This window comes from Dreissena polymorpha, chromosome 7 (assembly GCF_020536995.1).
Source record: "Dreissena polymorpha isolate Duluth1 chromosome 7, UMN_Dpol_1.0, whole genome shotgun sequence".
Taxonomy (NCBI): domain Eukaryota; kingdom Metazoa; phylum Mollusca; class Bivalvia; order Myida; family Dreissenidae; genus Dreissena; species Dreissena polymorpha.
In genome coordinates, this window is record NC_068361.1 from 31578879 (window position 1) to 31593828 (window position 14950).

Genomic DNA, 14950 nt, shown 5'->3' on the forward strand with positions numbered 1-14950 from the left:
GAAAGTTTGGCTGATTTTATTGATGTTCGTTTTAATAACATGTATTATTATACCGTCAATTAAATATGGTATTTCGGAAGGTTGTGCTCTTTTATTGATGCGTTTTATTATCAAGTGTATGCATCTGTTAATGTTTTCAACTTCATTGTTTGATGCGATAATGTGTTGGAGTAACTATTAATTTATTGTTTACATATTGCATAGTAAGCTGTTTTAAGCGTCGGGCATATCAATTATAAATACTGAACTTTTTCAGAAATTGTGTTTGCGTAAGTGGCATAATTTCATCAATGTTTAACAGGTCGCGTCCGTGTTAACCATTAAAGATAATCAATTATAGTGTTCGACATACTGTTACTTTTATCCTGAACATATAATGATTGAGCTATATGTTGTATTAAGATCGTATGACTCGCACAATCGTTTGTGTCAACGACAAAAGGCACTTTAGGATAACAAATAACACTCCCTTTGCGACAGTCGTATATTTATTCTTGCTGTTTCTTCTTATTTTTAGAATATGTTATTCAGGTTTCAAACTTATCCTACAATACATGCTATGTTTTTAAGTTTTGCAGATAAAATAATACATCAAATTGATCCTCTACGATATTTGTATCCTACCCAATTAAATTTAGTTATAGAGAGGAGCCGAAAGCTTCCATTATCATTTATGAGGATTCGCCTGCAGAGTGACAGTTCCGAAAGAAACGTTGATTAGTCCCCTTAATCTATCTTACCACTCCTACTCATTTTACGAGATGCTAAACAAACAAGAAAGATGCATGAATAGAGTGCTCAATAAATACAAGATACTCGATTGAGAGCTAAGAATATGTATATCTACATCCGGTATGAGTATTTTATGTATTTATACATGCATTGTGTAAGCTTCACCACTACAATTGCTTTTCATATATATTAGAACGTACCCACAGCGTTATAAAAGCAAACATAAGAATTACAGAAATGCGGTTTTAACTCATTGGAGTGGTCAATATAATATATATATATATATATATGAATAAGCAAAACAGTTAAAGCTATTACTTTGTCCATGTATGAAGAATGGCATATTAAAAAAGGTAAGATACATCAGTAAATGCGCTTCTTTAAATATTTTTGTATTCCGGTAAATATAAGAAAATGCATTCGTAGTTGCAAACATATCTGCCTATATGTAACTATCAACTAGAATTAACAATAAATGAGCGTCCGTGTTTAAAACTTTGCGTTGGCGAGCTGTTTGAGGCGCTAACAATAATCAGAAATGCTAAAAAAGTTACACAATCGATAATGTGCTCGTGTAGTGTTTAACATTATGCATGAACAATGTAAGATAGACGTATGACATTATTCCAATCAATAGCGCACGACAACCTAATCCGGTATTGGTCGAGGATCAGCGACCGAAGGAAATATCAATTTTATATTGTAAATACGCATTTATGTTGTTTTTTATTTCAAGTAAAATACCTTGCCGAGTCTTATGGCGTACATTTGAGATTTAAATTGGGTGCAACGCGGATGCACTAACTTACCCCATAAATGGCTAATGGAAGGCAATAACCAAATACGAAATTGTCTGTTAAAATTGATGAGAAAATATATATATGCATCTATAATTAAAGAAGTAGCAGACTTTCTAAATATAATCATGATCATATTCAAGCACAAATTATCACCGTCGATAAGTCAAATAAAGCATACGCAAAATGGTGTAAGCAGTAGTTCATTCACTGATAATTAGGCAGATTTACTTTGTGTTATTAGTTTATTATACCAGTACTTATAAATGCCGGGTCATAATAAGGTGTTTCACATGTTAAATGTTTGCACATGCGCACTTGCATTTGAAATTCGTCAGCAAAGTTTGACTTGACACTTGTAATCAGTAGCAAGCTAAATGTATATAGACAAGATATCTGCAAAAAAATTTACACTTAGTGACATGATTATAATATTTTAATCAATGAGATATACTCGTCGTTTGTTTTTGTTTCTCTTGGCTTTTTGTCATCGATTCGTACGTGGTATAATATAAATATTAATGTTGCAGGTTCCTCAACTGGTACTTTTGGTGACATTATTTGCCCTGATTGTGGTAACCAACACATTTGTCCTTGTCGGGATTGCGCTCTCGGAAAACCGGGCGAAAACACGAATGAACATCTTCATCATGAACCTTGCTATAGCAGGTAGCATGCTTTGACAATAATCATATGATTACTGCAGCTTATTTTTCAATTTGCTTTTGTATTTTACTCATTAATTCATTTAACCGATACAAGTCAGACATTGTTTTAATCACAATTGTCTGCAGTGGCTTTTTGGGCTCCATATGGCCGTGTTATCAATGCATTGTGTAAAGTTTTATATGTTTACTATTATCATCAAAAAGGCTGAATACCATAAAAGTGCTAGTATTTTAATGATAAAAAGATTAACCGATAGTTTGTCACATATGATCACAGGTTTAAATGGTAAATGTATGGTCATTTTGTTTAGATGAGTTTCTAACGAGTTCACTGAAATCATATACACAATATCTACCAGCAACCCCGTATGCCATATTTTCTAATAATGGTTTTGAATTGAAGGAACAACATAACAATTAAATAAAAATAATCCAACATTATTGAACCAATAAATCACATAAGCTGCATATGGATTATACTCTCAGGCGGACATGTCAAACACTACGATCATCAAATCAAAATGTAAGAGCGCACAGACAGCATTGGAGTGAAATATTCGAAATACATTTTAAGAACTGCTTATACAATTTATTGCATTTGCAATTGTTTTCTTCTGTTAGTTTACATATATATTGTATACAGTTTATTATTTTATGTGAATTTTTTTAAATTTCGTAATATGGTATGCAGATCTTTCGGTGGGACTAAAGCACGTGGCAGTGGAGATTGCTGAGAAGTGTTTCATCGTTTGGCATGGCGGTCCCGCACTATGTAAAATAGTCCGCTTCTTTCAGGTAGTTTTGTGTCCTTTCTAATTGTCTGTTTGTGGCAAAGAAACATTTTATTTTGATATAACATCGTTAACCCTTTTGCGACGAAAATTCATAATAATTTTAATTGGAATTTGAATAATATAAATAGCACGTTGACATTTATGACACAACATATAGGAATAATATGTGTATTTTTTATAAATCTCCATATCTGTTGAGTATTATGTTTGTTTGTAAAATATTCAATTTCGCATTTTATAAACATACACCATAAAAAACTCAAATTATAAGACGGATTGGTTTTATTTTCAGGTATTTGTGATATACGCGTCAACGTTCATGATAGTTGCCCTTAGCATAGATCGCGTTGACGCTATTGCAAGGCCGATGAAATTTACACGACAAGGTATGTTTGTAAAAAGTGTCTGGAAAACGTATAGTATCAAATAACTCAAGTTACAACCGCTTCTAGAAAGAATGTTAGATATACTTTTTCGTGTAGGACATATATGTGTATAACAATGGCTCATAAGTTGCCTTATGTGGAATGATTGGTGTAAGATTGGTGTTGGCACAAATATTACTCTGTACTCGAAGGTTTATCGTTTAATAATCAGATTGCACACTTTAAGGAATAAACCTTTATATAATATACATATTATTTGGTTGTTACGTTATCAGGGTAATTAATTCAGTCGGCTCAAAATGAACGTTTGTATGATCACTAACATATCAAAAAACGCTAAACACACAACTATTGATAAGCCCTATTTTAATTTCTTGAAATCAAATCACTTTAGACGATAATTATCTGTTGATTGTATTAAATATATACTCCTGTTATGTGAACAAATTAGTTTTATATGTATTGTGTGTCAATTAAGACAAGCAGCATGTGACTATTTGGTATATCACATGTTTCATTTCGACGATTGTTACTGAAGAAGAACGGGCTGCAAGTTGACATTTCTACATCGAAAGCAGTATTTGTGTTCCTTAAAAGCCCATACAAACTCAAAATCGACAAATATTTCGTATATTATTTCGAACATAAAAATAAACACATACAAATTCAATGTTCCTTATGTCATTAGCCAAAATTTGAACGCATGATGTGGTCTGGTAACATAGATTTAACAAGATACAAATTATCTGTTTTGTTCTTTAAGGGACAATGTATTCATAACATGTCCATGCACCATATAATTGTTCGTGTGTCGTATGAATATATATCATTGGGAGACATTAAAATGGAATATATATTGTGCCACAAAAACTAAAAACGAGCATTTTGTATCTCGTATAATCTATGTTACCATACCACATCTAGCGTTGCTCATTTAGCTATTGCTGAAAGTAACATTGCCTTTTGTATGGGTTAACTTTATTTTCCGAAATATTTTGCGAAATATTTGTTGTTTTTGAGTATTGATGTATTACTATAAATATGCTTAACGTATCGTTCTCAATTAAGATAGCCCACACGCCATTGCTAAATTGGTCGTTTATGATTGTATAAACACACTTCTATTTGTGCACAGCCTGTATAAATGAAATTATTCTCGGTTTGATAAATACGGTATAGTATGGTTTATTACGTGTTATTTAGAAGAGAGATTATGGTAATGGTTTAGCGCGAATAATGCACGGGTTTTGTATGCATGTTTTAGCGCGAAAGTGCACGAGTTTTTCGTTTTGGGGTATATATGATTTACACATCTATTGAGTCGCCATTCGAGGGTGTATTTGACAGGCAAACGTTATGAAACAAGAAAACGAAAGGGTGATAAAGTAGTTTAGGCGTTCATTTGCGAAATACATATTATTCGGAAGAAGATTTTCGATGAGAGGACTGATTCTCTGCTAGAAGCGGAATGGTGAGCTGGAACTTCGAACAAAGGTCAGACTTGTTGGTTCTGTTTATTGTAATAACACTGGCAACAACATTCCGATTGAAATTAACACAGGTTGTTTTCCTTGTTAACTTTTATGATAAGTATATTCAATAACATGATCCATATCTTTATTTGTGCTGTTGTTTTTGTTTAGTTCAAACTATTCAGATACATCAATTGATTTGATTATTGGGTAAAAATGAAACTATTTAAGTCCAAAAAGAGGTCGCAAATGTAATGGTCTGGTAGGATTATTTATAGGTAAGGCCACATAGTGTGTCACTCCAGGTTGTTTTGATAGCAGTGTTAGATCACTCTCCCTCATGTTTTTACGAACACCTTGCTTTATTTTTTATTGTTTTTAAGATATAACACCTTATATGGTAATACATGTGTTACAAGTTTGTGTATTAGTTCCAAACGTATAATTCAACAAACGATTAATAACAATTAACTGCCGTTTTCCTTATAATTCAGCACGATGGTTGTGTGCGATATATGACGTGGTATGATAATGAGCGGATGAAAATTTATGCGAACATATCTTTAAACTATTCAGGTTTTCCAATTGTGAATTAAGAATTTAACATCAAAAATCGATACATTACGGAAATATATAATCTATTCATCTATGAAACAGCTATAGAGACTTGTCTTGTAAACTTTTTTCGAAACATGTTTGTGTTTTGCATATATTACATCTCGTTCGCTGGAAATTGAATAAACAGTTTATATGTTATTGTTGTATACAATAAAGAAAATTCTCTAAATTGAATTAAATATTAAGAGTTATTATATTTTTCATAATAATTTAAGACGTTAAGTTTTCCCTGCAAGGTTGGTGTCAATAATGGTGCATGCATATGTGCTAATCAATTTACGATATTTTGGATAAATTGTGGTATAAATTTGGTTTGAAAAGAGCGTTGACAATAAGACTGTTGTTTTAAACTTAGATGAAAGGCATTTATCGGTTTTGTTAAATTTAGTTTCGTCATAGATAAATGCATTTTTAGCTCATCTATTTTTTGAAAAAAAATTATGAGCTATTGTCATCACCTTGGCGTCGGCGTCGGCGTTGGCGTTGGCGTTGGCGTTGGCGTTGGCGTTGGCGTCGGCGTCCGGTTAAGTTTTGCGTTTAGGTCCACTTTTCTCAGAAAGTATCAATGCTATTGCATTCAAACTTGGTACACTTACTTACTATCATGAGGGGACTAGGCAGGCAAAGTTAGATAACTCTGGCGTGCATTTTGACAGAATTATGTGCCCTTTTTATACTTAAAAAATTGCAAATTTTGGTTAAGTTTTGCGTTTAGTTCCACTTTTCTCAGTAAGTATCAATGCTATTGCATTCAAACTTGGTACACTTACTTACTATCATGAGGGGACTGGGCAGGCAAAGTTAGATAACTCTGGCATGCATTTTGACAGAATTATGTGCCCTTTTTATACTTAGAAAATTGACAATTTTGGTTAAGTTTTGTGTTTAGGTCCATTTTATTCCTTAAGCATCAAAGCTATTGCTTTCATACTTGCAACACTTACTAACTATCATAAGGGGACTGTGCAGGCAAAGTAATGTAACTCTGACTGGCATTTTGACAGAATTATGTGCCCTTTTTATACTTAGAAAATTGAAAATTTGATTAAGTTTTGTGTTTAGGTCCACTTTATTCCTACAGTATCAAAGCTATTGCTTTCATACTTGCAAGATTTATGAACTATCATAAGGGGACGGTGCAGGCAAAGTTATGTAACTCTGACTGGCATTTGGACGGAATTATGGGCCCTTTATACTTAGAAAATTGAAAATTTGGTTAAGATTTATGTTTTGGTCACTTTACCCCTAAAGTATCATAGATATTGCTTTCATACTTGGAACACTCACAAACTATCATAAGGGTACAGTAAAAGGACAAGTTGCATAACTCTGGTTGTCATTGTTACGGAATTATGGCCCTTTTTTGACTTAGTAACTTTTAATATATGGTTAAATTTTGTGTTTCGATCCACTCGAAGTATCAAGGCTATTGCTTTCAAACTTCAAATACTTACATGCTATCATGAGGTTACTGTACCTGGCAACTTGAATTTTACTTTGACCTTTGAATGACCTTGACTCTCAAGGTCAAATTATTAAATTTTGCTAAAATTGCCATAACTTCTTTATTTATGATTAGATTTGATTGATACTTTGATGAAACTACTCTTACCTGACATACCACAATAGACTTCACCCAAACCATCCCCCGTGCCCTCCCCCCCCCCTCCCCCCCCCCCTATTTTTTTTTTTTTTTTTTTTTTTTTTTTTTATAAGATCATCTCACAAATGACCACCACACCCTCACACTATACCCCCACCCCACCCCCCACCCCCCCCCCCAAATTTTTTTTTTGATTTTTTTTTTTTTTTTTTTTTTTTAAGATCATCTCACAAATTATCACCACACCCTCACACTATACCCCCCCCACCGATTTTTTTATTGTTTTTTTTTTTTTTCGCTTTTTTGGAAGATAATGTAATAAATGTCCACAACCCCACACTATACACCCCTCTTCACTCCACTCCTCCCTCCTTTGTGATTGAAAATGAGAGTCCCTTCACCTTTAAAAAGAAAATAGATGAGCGGTCTGCACCCGCAAGGCGGTGCTCTTGTTAAAGATTAGGTACTGTAATGATAACAAAAGTAGACCGGATTTATTTGCAATATAAGTCATTTTGTTTTCGTGATAGTTTTTGTTCTTGTTTGGTGGCCTGTTGGCTTGATGTGTAAAGACATTTTGCTTTTATGGTGTTTGGCCGTTTTTTGAATGCCAGTTTACATGTGTAATTTTCTTATCGTTTTGGTAAAAGCCAGTTGACCAGATGTGGATAAACCCAGTTAGCGCGTGTAGTTTGTTAACCAAACTTATTAAAACGTGCGTTTACATTTACATTTTTGTTTTTATTTAATGTTAAGATTGTACTGTTCGAAGGATATTATATATATTGGAGAACATTAAATGTATGTTATTAAGGTCCAGATTGGCTTATGTAAATTAACCGGTTGGCTCGGGTTGTCCGTTGACAGTTTGTTGAAAGCAGATTTTTTCAGATGCGTATAAGCCAGTTTGCTTGCGTGTCAGTTCACTAAAATGTCTCAAAACACATGTTGAAATTGCATTTACACATGTTTGCGAAGTTTATTTTTTCAGAAGCCGGACAGTTCGAAGAATAAATAATGAATAGTGTAACATTATAGTAAGAGGGAAGCTCGAAAGGTATAATTTGTTTTTGTTTTTTGTGTGTGTGTAATTATGTGTTAGAAAATAACTTGTTAAGATTAATAATGATGATTTTATTGATGATGATGTTATAAATGTTGATGATGATGCTAACGTTATTGATGAGGAGGAGGAATAGTTGACCGTATTTTGTGAATGGATAATACTACATTAACGAATTTTGAGTGAATGAATTTATTTTAGGTTTGATAAATACCGAATGATGTTGGTCTATACATATTATTTAGAAGAGAAAGAGAGTATGGTTATGGTTTAGCACGTAAAAATGAAGGAGTTTCTAGGTTTTGCGTTTAATTGAACAAAAACAAGTAAAGATTCAGCAACAGGGATTATTCTCAGATGGTACATGTATTCCTTTTAGAGTCACAGAAATTCAACTTTGCATCAATAGCGGTTTTCTTTGAGATTTGTTTGATGGGTAAAAATTCCAAAAATTGATGAGTTTTGCAGCCGACCAAGTACCTATAGCTTTGTATTTGTGTGTGTTAAGCATTTTGTTGTTTTCAAATTAGTAAATCAAAATTAATACAGTGTTCTAGTATATCAATTGAGCTTATGCTATTGCCATGGAATTTTGAGCCAGGGTTCGATCAGTAGCTGAAAGTATGTCTGTGTTGGTGAATTGAACCTAAAAACAAATGTCAAGTCGGTAGTTTTAATTTTAAGAGCAGAACATACGTATTGATTGTGAGAACATTAGTAAAATGTGTTTGGTATTTGTGCATGTCTCTTGTGGTCATTGGACCAAGTTGTTTAAGGTCAATTGGCCTGATTTTGAAAGCCACTTTGCTTGTATGGTCAGTTGACCGCTTTTAAAGCCAGTCTATATGATGTGTGAAAGCCTGTTGGCTTGTGTTGTCAGGTTACCGAACTTTCTTAGAACGAAAGTCTCATAGAATTAACAATATTTGCAAGTTTATTGTTTGCAATGCAGTAACTGGACAGTTCGAATAGTATATTAAGTATTGAAGAACATAAAGGTATGGTTTATGTAGTATGTTATTATTATTACTAGGAGTGTTATGATGTATTTTATTTGGGTGCATTTGGAGAATTGCAAAGCCGGTAGTTAAAAAAGAGCCTATTACATCAGATATATTAAAGAAATTTTATCACACTTTTGTTTCTGAGGGCGATTGTTCTTTGGGGTATTTAAGAGACGTTACAATCTTTTTCTTATCTTATGCTGGTTTTTTAGGATAAGTGAAATTTTGTCTGTTAAAATATCAGATGTTGTATTTTTAGATACGCATTGTGATATTAAAGTTGAAAAGTCAAAAACGGACATTTTAAGAGAGAGTAATACTGTTCTGATTGCAAAAACTAATACAGACACATCTGTGAAATTGTTTGAAAAGTATTTGTGTGTTGCAGATATTGCATGTTCATCTACTGATTATGTGTTTAGACCAGTTTATTTGTGTAATGTTAAACACTGTTTCAAATTGATTTCTAATAATAAGCATATAAGTTATTCTACTATAAATGATAGTTTTAAGAAGAAGTTAAGTCTATTGGGTTATGTTTCTTCTAAATATGAACTTCATTCTTTTCGTGCTGGTGGAGCATCTATAAGTGCCAATAATAAGACTGTGGATAGACTTTGGCAAAGACATGGTAGATGAAAAAGTGTTTCCACTAAGAACGGATATGTTAAAGATTCTTTGAAAGACAGATTATCGGTGTCGCTAAATTTAGATTTGTGAAAAGTCATTATTAATGTATGTGTGATTTGAAATGTATGATGTGTTGTTCGTAGCACATTTAAAGACACTATAATATATTATTATATAAATAATTTGGAAATGCTTTTGAGTATTATTAAGTTCTGTGTTTGTGTTGTGTGTATGTTCCTTGTGGTCATTGGACCAATTTGTTTACGGCCATTTGGCCTCATTTGGTGAGCCAGTTGGCTTGTATGGTCAGTTGACCGTTTTTTAAAGCAAGTTGATCTGATGTGTGAAAGCCGGTTGGCTTTTGTGAGTTGACCTTATTTTCTTAAAAAGCATGTTCACATGGAATTAACAATCTTTGCAAGTTTATTTTTTGCAGTGCAGTAACTGGACAGTACGAATGGTATATTAAGTATTGGAGAACATAAAGGTATGGTTTATGTAGTATGTTATTATTATTAAAAGGATTATGATTATGATATTTTTTTATTTCCGTTTTATTTTTTTTTCATTAATTTTGTAAATATTGTTTTATTATATCTGTTTAATTTTCTTGTGCATTATTCGATTGGTCATTTGACCGTTTGTGAAGGCCAGAGTGTGCCTGATGTTGATTAGCCGTTTGGCTTGTGTGGTCATTTGACCGTTTGTGAAGGCCAGAGTGTGCCTGATGTTGATTAGCCAGTTGGCTTGTGTGGTCATTTGACCGTTTGTAAAGGCCAGAGTGTGCCTGATGTTGATAAGCCAGTTGGCTTGTGTGGTCAGTTGACCGTTGTTGAAGGCCATAGTGTGCCTATTTTGACTGAATTATTGTTATTGCTTTTACACATGTTTGTAATTGTATCTTTTCAGTTAAAACACAGTTCGAGAGGTATATAACGTGGTGGAGAATATTTGGGTATTCATTTTATGTTTCATATTATTTGTATTCTCTCTTTGTTTTATTCGAAAGTCCTGTCAAATACAAGCACTCACTCCTATTTTGTCTTTGGTTTATTATTTGTATGATAATGATAATGATGATGATATGGGTTATAAAGATGATGAGATTTTAATTGTATTTTGAGAATAGAGAATAATAAATTTACTCATAACTATGAGTAAAATACATTGGCTCGTAGAGGAATCTGTCTGTAGGTGTGAGACAAGCATATTTTTGATAAGTGATATGGACTAAAAATCGTTGTGTCTTCGTTTACTAAGTATTTAAAGAATTAAAAAAACAAACAAGCAGAGCATATATTCACACAATTGTTTGATGTGCAGCACCGTGAAAAGAACGTACAAAAATGCAGTCAAATAGCAAACCGGTATCAGCTTTCCTTAGAATATACTTACTTTTGTGACGGTACCATGTTATAATATATGGTATGTTACTCCATGAACTGTTGCAGATGGTCGAAATAGTACAGACGTGTAGGTGTGAAATAAATATGTCAATGCTTCTCGCCAAAGTTAAATCAAGTGAAAAGCGTTCACCTAGCCCGGTGACTTTGATCTCAATGTCAGACATATTTTACTCTTGCAATATGTGTAATCGTACCAGTTAATTCATTTTGCCACGCAATAATACAGCATACTTTCAAGAAATTAGTGTTTAGTATCTTTTAAAAGTATATAGTGCATATAGATGGACACACACATACTGCATTCTATTACAATTCAGCAACTACAGTCCGGGTATTGGCGAACGGTGCCTGGATCAGCTCCGGCATTCTCTCCATTCCCTCGTTTTTCCTGTTCGACACTGTAACCCTCAATGGCGACTCATACTGCATAATTACGCTGCAGGAGCGCTGGCATTTGCAGGTATATTGAATAAGATTCAGTTGTTTAATTTAATATGTTGTTATATGTAAATTTTGCATTTCTGATAATAAACATATTTCTAGTTATATGACGATTTGGTTGCCTTGAACTAAATGAATATCAAACCGTTTAAATGTACTTTGGCAACTATGTACAAATCATATCGGCTGTAAAAACACATACCTGTTTTGTTTCAGGGTGGCCGCACGTTTTAGTGCGTAAAAAGGCGTGTTGTCATAAATTGCTAAGAGAAAATATTAAGTGTAATTAAAATGATGTATCCGAAGGCATTCGTTTAATAACCCAATATTATATTAAATTACAGGTTTACATCACATTAGTTGCCATGCTGCGTATATAATACCAGCAGCGATCATCATCTCGTCCTACACGATTATCGTTCGCGTGCTCTGGGGGAAAGGCAGGGGCCTGACGAGGAATGCGTCATCCGATAGTGACGACAGTAAGTGATTTAAGCCAATATTTATGCATAAACATAAGTCTCAACTAATTATTGCCACATCTTGTTTCGGAAAATATTTACCTTTTGAAAACTATTTTGTTTTATTAGTCCATAGTGTATTTCCACAACATTAGTATTACAGTTTGCATGTAATTCCTTTTAAAATACACGCTTTATGTATATATGTTTCACTTTTTTATATTGTACATGGAGTTTCGTCATTAAATTACTGTTTCAAATCCTTTGTTTGGACGACATTTTGCCTTTAAAATCGAAAGGGCGAATGCAATCAACCTATATCATGTATATTAATTTATGGTTAGTGGTTGCTACCAGAGCATTTGGTTCTTTTGGTAACATTTAATAATGTGCGATGGACTTGTTTTTAGACATCCAAACTACTCATCGGGCAAGGAATAAAGGCATCATTCCGCAGGCAAAACTAAAAACGGTGAAGATGACGCTTATCATCATAATCGGTCAGGAGCAACAGCTTGTTTGACCACAATCATGTCACATACAACGCAATCTCGATCAGCGGATGAATACATACATATTTTTTTAATCTAAGCAAGATTATTCTGTAATGCGTTTGTTATGTTTGTGTGTTAAATGAATTGGAAAGGGAATACACATTACATTCTTTCATTATGTTGCTATTGACTGGTTTTGAATACTTTATTTTAAAAGTGTTTCTGCATTTCGAACTAGTATCCATCAAAATCGATCAATTTAAACGTATAGGTGTATTATTATATGACTTTTAACACCAATATGATTAGCATACATGTATCGTTGTTTTATTTCAGCGTTCGTAATTTCCAGGTCACCCTACTTTGTGTTAAATCTTGTTAACGTGTACACAGATAGAAACACTGTGGTGTCAGAGACACGAGCCGCTGAACAGCCTTCATCCAAAGTCTGGCTGCGCTAAACTCATTGGCAAATCCGATAATCTACGGAATATTTGGAACACGGATATGCTTATATACGGTGAACGCTAAACTATTGTTTGTTAACAGTATATTAAAGTATGTTTAATTAAATAATAATTGTATTACACTTAACGCAACCATGTGTTACATGTAAATTGTTCTGTATAAACTGACATAAAAACTGGTCGAGAACTAGACCTTTTTATCTCCAAATCAACTCATAACAACAATCCAATTTGTGAAAATACCTTAATTAAATTATATATTTGTTTAGTTGTGTAATAACGTTTATTAATTTTTCCCTATAGGAAGTTGCCTTTTCTGAGAAACCTTTGGGAGTGTCTTTGTAAATGCCGACCGAAGAGACAGTTGTTTACTCGTTCGAATGCGCAATCTAGTAACGCCGGGGGTGAAGGGTCGTCCGGAACATGTTTGACAGCAAAATCCAAAACTGGCACCACTTGGAATTGTCTTTATGGAATATGTTTCTCCAGAAAATGTGATTTCACTATCGTTGAAGAAGAACTTCCGCCAGTATTTCCATCACAGAGCAAACTATGCGAGCGAAGGTCCTCCGGGTTACCATTGGCAAATTGGAAATTGACTCCATCGGAACAAATATTGCTTGACACATTCCGAAGTGAAAAGCGTCAAAGTTCAAGCACGTTTGATAATGTGCATAATGAAAAGCGTTTGACAGAAATTGCATTTAGCATACCTGTATATTTGAGCTAGTACATACATTTCAGTATAGCCCTAAGTCTGTAAAAGTTATTTGGTAACAACTGAAAGCATTTTAAAGTATTTGAAATCCAAAAATGTTGACTTTTAGCACATATTCTTGATTATTGTTTTTCGTTTGTTTAAGAAACAAGCGTTTAGCAGTATGTGCTCAATATGAGAACATTATTATTGTTTATTGTGTATCAAGAACTTATTAAGTAGTGATGTACTTGTTTGACAGCTGTACCGTAAAAAAAGTATCTCACGTGAAATGAACATTATATGAGTAAGTTTTCAATGTGCTCAGCTTTTGTATGGGACTCAATTTACCGACGGCAAGTTAAGTTACATTTGCAGCGATGGATATATTTTATGTATATCACAAGTTAAGTTATACGTAAGCAAGCAAATGCACTCTGTGTAACAACCGATTACGTTTGTATGTACTAAATATTTGCATTACATTCGGATCGACGAGTTCAGTTTGTAGATCGCTGGACGACAAATCAGAGTTCGATGTCTTGCCCGTCCTCCTTTATTGTGCGGTATTGGTAACGAACTACTTTATACGGCCAGATTTCTTATACATATTATTCAAATAGGGAAATTGTCAGTTCCTGGCATACACATTTCGACGTAGTACCAGTAAACCAGCTCTTAAACCTGCTTTCCAAGTGTGAGTAGGTAGGCAGACAATCACAACAGTGTTGACAACGGCGCAACGTTTAACTAAAAACGAACATCGCACACTATACATGATTTCGTCAGTTATATCGAGTAACGTGATCGTTTGATTCATGTTATTTCCGAAAGAGTTTGCTCAACACACTTGAAAGAAATGCTTAGCATGTTTTATTTAGCATTGAGCATAGGGAAAGCAAAACATTTCAATTGTGTGATTCTTCTCATAACCCTATACACGTGAACTATTATAAATATACATCATTATTTAAACTTAATACCAATTAAGAATTTCAGAAACAAATAGTTATGCTTTAAACCCGCTAGGCGCGTACATAAATTCACTTCCGGTACATCAAATTATAAAGTTTACGTAATTATATTTCAAACTTCAAACGTTTTTTCTTCAAACCAGTTCTGCATTATGATGTAGATAAATAGATAATAATCAAAATGAGACTAAAACTCATATAAAGAGAATACTTGGTTGGTGCCGAGATGGAGAAAGTTTATCT

The 14950-nt window shown here is 33.5% G+C and overlaps 1 long non-coding RNA gene and 1 pseudogene across 1 annotated transcript; both read left to right on the plus strand.

Moving 5' to 3' along the window:
• The first annotated feature begins 1966 nt into the window (after positions 1 to 1966).
• LOC127839595 (cardioacceleratory peptide receptor-like) lies at positions 1967 to 13205 on the plus strand (annotated as a pseudogene).
• Positions 7363 to 10804, plus strand: LOC127838606 (uncharacterized). Its single transcript, XR_008029875.1, has 2 exons — positions 7363 to 10254; positions 10677 to 10804. It is a non-coding gene; the product is annotated as an uncharacterized LOC127838606 (long non-coding RNA).
• Positions 13206 to 14950: the final 1745 nt, after the last annotated feature.